At 35.9% G+C, this 6,350-nt stretch overlaps 1 long non-coding RNA gene across 1 annotated transcript; it reads right to left on the bottom strand.

Moving 5' to 3' along the window:
* Window positions 1-685: 685 nt before the first annotated feature.
* Window positions 686-1,512, bottom strand: LOC117318720. The gene is made up of 3 exons (XR_004530438.1): window positions 1,466-1,512; window positions 932-1,207; window positions 686-709 (listed from the first exon to the last, which is right to left on the bottom strand). It is a non-coding gene; the product is annotated as an uncharacterized LOC117318720 (long non-coding RNA).
* Window positions 1,513-6,350: the final 4,838 nt, after the last annotated feature.

Below are 6,350 nucleotides of genomic sequence, written 5' to 3'. Positions count from 1 at the left end.
GTATGCGACTTGGTGTCGTTTGTATCTCTACTTTCTTGTAATTTTTTGTATATAATAAATGTTTATTTGTATATATATATAGTGTTGTGAGATTTATCAGTTGAGGTGGACCGGCCTATCCCCACAATTCTTGACAATGGTTATTCGATGGTTTTACTTTGATATATTGACCTTGGTTTTTTCAGGAAGTATCAACAAAATATTACGTTTTGACTTCCTAATCATCGTAACGTCATAATTCCTCAATGGAAATATCCTGTTATAGATATATGAAACGGATGTATTGTAATTTCACAATTTTCCAAACAATTGTCTTATCTCATGTAATTAAAACGGACTTTTGATTTTTAGTTTTGCGGACTTGTCTCAATCCAAAATATTGATTCATTTATTTTCATATTTCTTAATCATATACATCGCTAATTTTTGAACGAAATCGTAATTTTATCTGATACTCGGTAAAATTTGATTAATCTGTATTCAGGTTAAAATTCCTTAAAAACAATTATTATCAAGGTGTTAGGAAATACTGTATATTGCTTAATCGGTATAGATTTGGATGAACTAATCACACGCATGTAAAAATGAAAGATAGCGTTCTTACGAAGGGCAGGAAAAGCTCCAAACAACAGAGCGATTAGGATCATCCCGCTTCCTATTGATATCAAGACGAGACCAGTGTTTGTGTTGTTGGATTGACGTCCAAGGGCTCATGTAACAAAAAAGAGGTATTCATATTACAACTTTGCCATCAACATCCATATGAATTGGTTAAATGGCATATTTGATTTAATGTATGAACTATCTATTTAACTATACAAATACAATATCAAAGTAACAAAATGTACAGTATATCTGTCCGAAATTTCAAAAAATAATAATGATATATATATATATGTATATTGTCTATGTGACCAACATTTGGTTGTACCTGCTGTTGTCCTGAAGTTACCAGTGATGATCTCACTAGTCCCCTCTAAATTACTGGCATAAACTGAAACCTCATAACGTGTGGACATGGTAAGATTTCGAACAATGAATGACGATTTGCTGGTGGTGAAATTGGTCTGTAATTCTCCTCTTAATTTATTGTAGGTTAATGTGCATGTTTGAATGTGTCCGTTATCCTCCCCGGGAATCCACGATATGACGGCGCTGTTTTCTGTGATTTGACTGATCACAAGGTTCGATGGGGGATCAGGCTTGCCTGGAAGTAAAACAGAAAAACTGAATATTAGTAAAAATGTGACCATTTATTCCCAATACGTGGAATTTGGTGATGAATATGGAATACAAACTCGATATCATGTTTAAACTGACTTTAAAAACTTTCTACAACAATTCGTTATCTTTTGTTTGTATTGTTCCTACATTTTCTATTAGATAACTTTCAAATGCATTTTTTGATCTGAAAAACGGACCTTAATCAAAATTCGCACTACATACTCAACATATTTTAACTAACCTATTATAACTACTCTGAAAGTGTAGAAGTAGTCAAAGGCATTCTTGATATTCAGCTGATATTGTCCTTTTTGTGTTTGGTCTCGATCTTGCTGTATTGTATTTGTGCCATGTATCCGTCAACAGATACGTTCTTGTTATAGAATGACACTGGGACGGGGGACATGGAGACGGTGGGATCACTACTTGGAGGTAAATAAGAGTCTTTCCGTATGATGGACATGTTGACTGGCTCAGGGAAACTAATGAAGGTTATGTTGATGTCCAGAGAGACGTCCTTTTCTGTGACATATTTTTCACGTCCATTGATCACTCGAGGACTACCTATCATTCAAACATTTTTGAGAGAGGGAGGTGTCATTTTCTGTAACATATCTGAAGTGTATCTGTGCCATGTATCCGTCAACAGTTAAGTCCTTGTTATAGAATGACACTGACACTGGGACGGGGGATATGGAGACGGTGGGATCATCTTGAGGTGGTAGAGAGGAGTCTGTCCGTATGATGGATGTGTTAACTGGCTCAGGAAAACTGATGAAGGTTATATTGATGCTGAGAGAGGTACCATTTTCTGTAACATATCTGTCTTATGCTCTGATTATTCGAGGAATGCCTTAAACAGAAAGAAATACACATTACTCAACAAGTAATGAAGTAAAACCAATCAAACACGAAGCGACACATTTTATCCGGTTTTGAAAAAGTATCATACAAGTAAAAAGTCAGTTATTTTATTGTTTCAAAAGAAAGTGTTACATATCACTACGGAAGGTACAACCTGTCACTGACATAAATCCTTGTCCCGTCTGTACGATCTGTCCATTTCTCCATGGAGTCACATTCTCCACCTCACATATATACATCCCCACGTCCTGGAGACTCACTGTTGGAATGGTCAGTGTACTCATTGACACTTAATTCGTCACGTGGTCAAATGAGTCTCGGATGACAGTAGACCCAATCTTGTGTGTCCATCTGTACGTGTACTTTGTAGGTACGCTATTAGCTTTGCAATTCAGGCGAAGATTCGTTCTATTTTCTGTTGCATTTGTGATAGAAAGATCCACATCGGGCCCATCTGAAACAGTTATATTAAATTTCCAACACACCCGCTTTTGTATTTGATGCAATATCAGAATACAATATTAGCTCATTTTAATGACTTTCGACCATAAAATATTTGAAATTAAAAACAAAATAAATAAATGAAAATCTTTTCAGATAATAATATGATGCTAGTAATTAAGGAAACATTTCTAAAAATAGCACATCATATGTTTGTCGGGATGTATGTATGTCATGCCCTACAAAGACGTATTATGGTTAATACTGAAAAACGGAAAAGGCTGTGATAAAACACAGGACAACTTTTTTTACTCACACTGAACGATAATGTTGAGCGTTTTCGAAGACCTCAGTGACACATTGCCGTGTGTAGCCGTAGCAATACATGTATAATTTCCCACGTCCTGTCTGTCTATACTTAGAAACTGAAGGGTCTCGAGACTTTGTCCCTAGAACGTTGCCAGTAAGCAGAACACGTTGTTCTTGTCAATCTCTTACGCTCAAGGACGATTTCAGAATGATTTAGTCTGATGTCCGGTCCGTCTGCAATTAAATAATTATTGAAGCATTAGAGAATGAGGCATGATTAATCGAACAATCAACATTCATTCAAGGTGACTGAATGATAAGTCGATTTTTTTTTACAAAAGGAATACAAGCTAATAGGCCATATCAAACAAATGAGAGTTGGATACAGTAAGCTTTACTTCATACTACAGATGTTTCCTCCTGCTAGGACTGAACACTTAAAGGTTAGATGATTAATGCTTTTAGTAGAGAAATAGTGATGTTCAAATATTTTCAATCTATAACCTGGCACGAAATTCTCCCTACTTCATAACCCACTTGTGGTCTCTCTTGTGGATTAAGAGGAAAAAAAAAAAAAAAATAACGTGAATGAAGTTGTGTAACTGGGACTCATGAGTAATATATCGACATATTACAGAATACGGGATTTCAGTGTGAAATAGACGATATATTATGATACCCGTTTTTTTGTTATTATCATATTATGGTATATCCATATTTGTTCTGACTCAATACTATACATTCTTTATATTGTGGTATAGTTATTTCCTTGTTTTGTCCTCTTGGATCAGTTTGGTTACATGCTGTTTATCATTGGTCAGTATTCGAAGTTATCCCGTTGTCACTTATTGTGTTATCGAATGGTCAATGTTTACTTCCGGTTAGGAAGCTGAGAAACGGTACGTGCTGTCGTGGTTGTGTCCTTGGGAAAGATACTCTTCCCTTATTGCTCAGGATTATAGCATGCGAGACCCTTTCCGAATGTTATTCAGTGAGGTTGTCAGCAGCTACTACAATGATACCCCGCCTAAAAATGATTCTAACTTTCAAAGGGCTATAAATCAAGCACTGTTGGTTTTTATGCGATATTTATTCTTGGCCTACTTATCAAGTTATCGAGGTATCATAAATACAGAGTTTAGATATTTTATACAATAAGTATCGTACTTGAAACACATTCCGGTAAAGTCCGGGTATGAGAACATCATTGTATCATAAATACTCAGTTAGGATACGATTTAATCAAATATATATGTAAATATTTCAATTTCTACTCAAGTTGGACTCAATGAAACTACCAAACTTAATCTGTTTCATTTGCTCATGAATTTGACCAGATTAACACTGATCAGTGCGTATGAATACATTGTTAAGGGGAGAGAACTCTTACACAGTTGCAAAATAAATGTCATCAGGCCTATCTCAATTGTCTGAGACTAACAAGATCAATGATATTTTTTTTTTAATTAAAAAAAATAATTTTTAAATAAATATATATGAAATATTCTGAAATCACAGAAACTTTAAACACGCAGAACATATATAACATTTTGATGATATCTGCATGAGATCTTGAAATAATTTGTCGTCTGCTAAAAAATGGCTGGAAATTATGGAAGATTCCAACTTGATCTACCAGAAAATGATTATGCTGACACAGCAGAAGAAAATATGTTAAGCGATTCCGACACTGAACTTCTTTTAGAGGTAGTTTTGGATGAACATGAGTTAAATCAAATAGAAGAAATTATTTGTGAGACAAATGAATGTAAAAATGAAATGATGGAAGCATCTATCACTGCCTCTTCAACATTAAACAATGATGTAATGAAGAGCGAGTTAAGTGAACCAGCTGGCCCTGGCTTAGGTAAAGCAAACATTCCTACTGCTACCGTTGCTGATAACGATCAAGAAAGATTTAGAAAAGTAACTGCAGCCGACATGAACAAGTACCTGGACATGAACCAATCCAAATCCAAAATGGGGAATGAAAATTTTTCAAGGTAAAAATGAGCTGTAGATTATAGGCGTATTTGATGAAAGTTGCACAACTAAAAATGCAAGTGTAATGCAGAAATCTATTTTCAAAAATCTGTCAAAACACCGACACTTCTGATTGCACAAATGTAAAAATCTGGTTACTGAAAAAAAATAGTTTCTAATATTGAAACATTTCAGTTTCAATACAATGTTATGTGTACAATTGATTTTAATAATTTTTCACTAATTAGAAACCTATGGCAACAAACTGGATATGGCACAGTGTAGTATAGATGAACTAAAAGAGGAACTAGGAAAATTTTACTGTGAGGCACGACCAAAGAATGCTAAAACAAATGATCAAGAGTTAAAACAGGTGCCTAACACTGAATATCACAAAAACACACTCAAGAATATACGGGCTGCAATTAATCGACACTTACATGACCTGAACCGTGAAATTGATATAGTCAACGGAAATGAATTTAAGAAGGGAAATAAAATCTTGGACGGGTTGTTGAAAGAAAGGATGACTACAGGTCAATCATGGGCAACAAAACACAAAGATATTATTGAACTGGCTGACCTCACAAAGATTTCTTCCTATTTTGAAAGAGCAGAGTTTTCCCCTTTCATTTTGAGACAATATGTCTGGTTTAATATCTCGATACATTTTGTAACACGGGGGCTCGAATGCCACCATCAACTATCAACAAACTCATTCGAGTTCAAAAGTGACGAGTCTGGCATTGAATATGTGGTCATGTCACATGAAACGCGTCAAAAAAATTTTCAAAGTGGTCTAACAAATAACTGAGGCCAGTTACGATAAGAGAATGTACGCTACCAACAAATCTAACTGCCCAGTGAAAATGCTGAGGTTACTGTTGGAAAAAACAGATCCGAATAGCACGGCATTGTTCAACCAGTGTGTGAAAGAAGCAATTTTCAAACCTGAGGAAAACAAATACTGGTATAACAGTAAAGCTCTCGGGAAGTCAAGCTTCTCGTGCTACATGCCAGATATTTCCAAATATGCGAATTGTACCAAAAGATACACCGCCCATTGTTTACGGGCAACGGCTATACAATCCATGAGCGATGCCGGTTACGCCACTCGACAAATCATGTTTATGTCAGGCCACCGAAACGAGGCCTCGGTAAGAAGTTACACGAGGAATTGTTCGAGCGAACAAAAACGAGAAATCAGTAACACGTTATCGGCAGTTGCTAGTGCTAGCGATATATCAAACACCAACAAGGAAATCACGCCACACGGTGATCAATCTACGCCCTTAAACGCTACTACAAAGCAGATTGAAAAACATAACTGTCCGACTAACGTTACTCCGCTTCAAAATTGTCACCTACCTCTGAGTCAGCAGCTGGCTTTGGTATCCTCAGTTGAAGCAACCTCCGGCTTTCTGACCAGCTCTACATTCAACAATTGTAGTTTTACTTTCAATAAACTGTAGATGGTAGCTGTCATACCGAATAATTCGCAGCATCATGTTCTAGCCCATCTTCTTTCC

The sequence above is a fragment of the Pecten maximus genome, unplaced genomic scaffold (genome assembly GCF_902652985.1).
Source record: "Pecten maximus unplaced genomic scaffold, xPecMax1.1, whole genome shotgun sequence".
NCBI lineage: Eukaryota > Metazoa > Mollusca > Bivalvia > Pectinida > Pectinidae > Pecten > Pecten maximus.
This window is presented reverse-complemented; position numbering and strand designations above follow the sequence as displayed.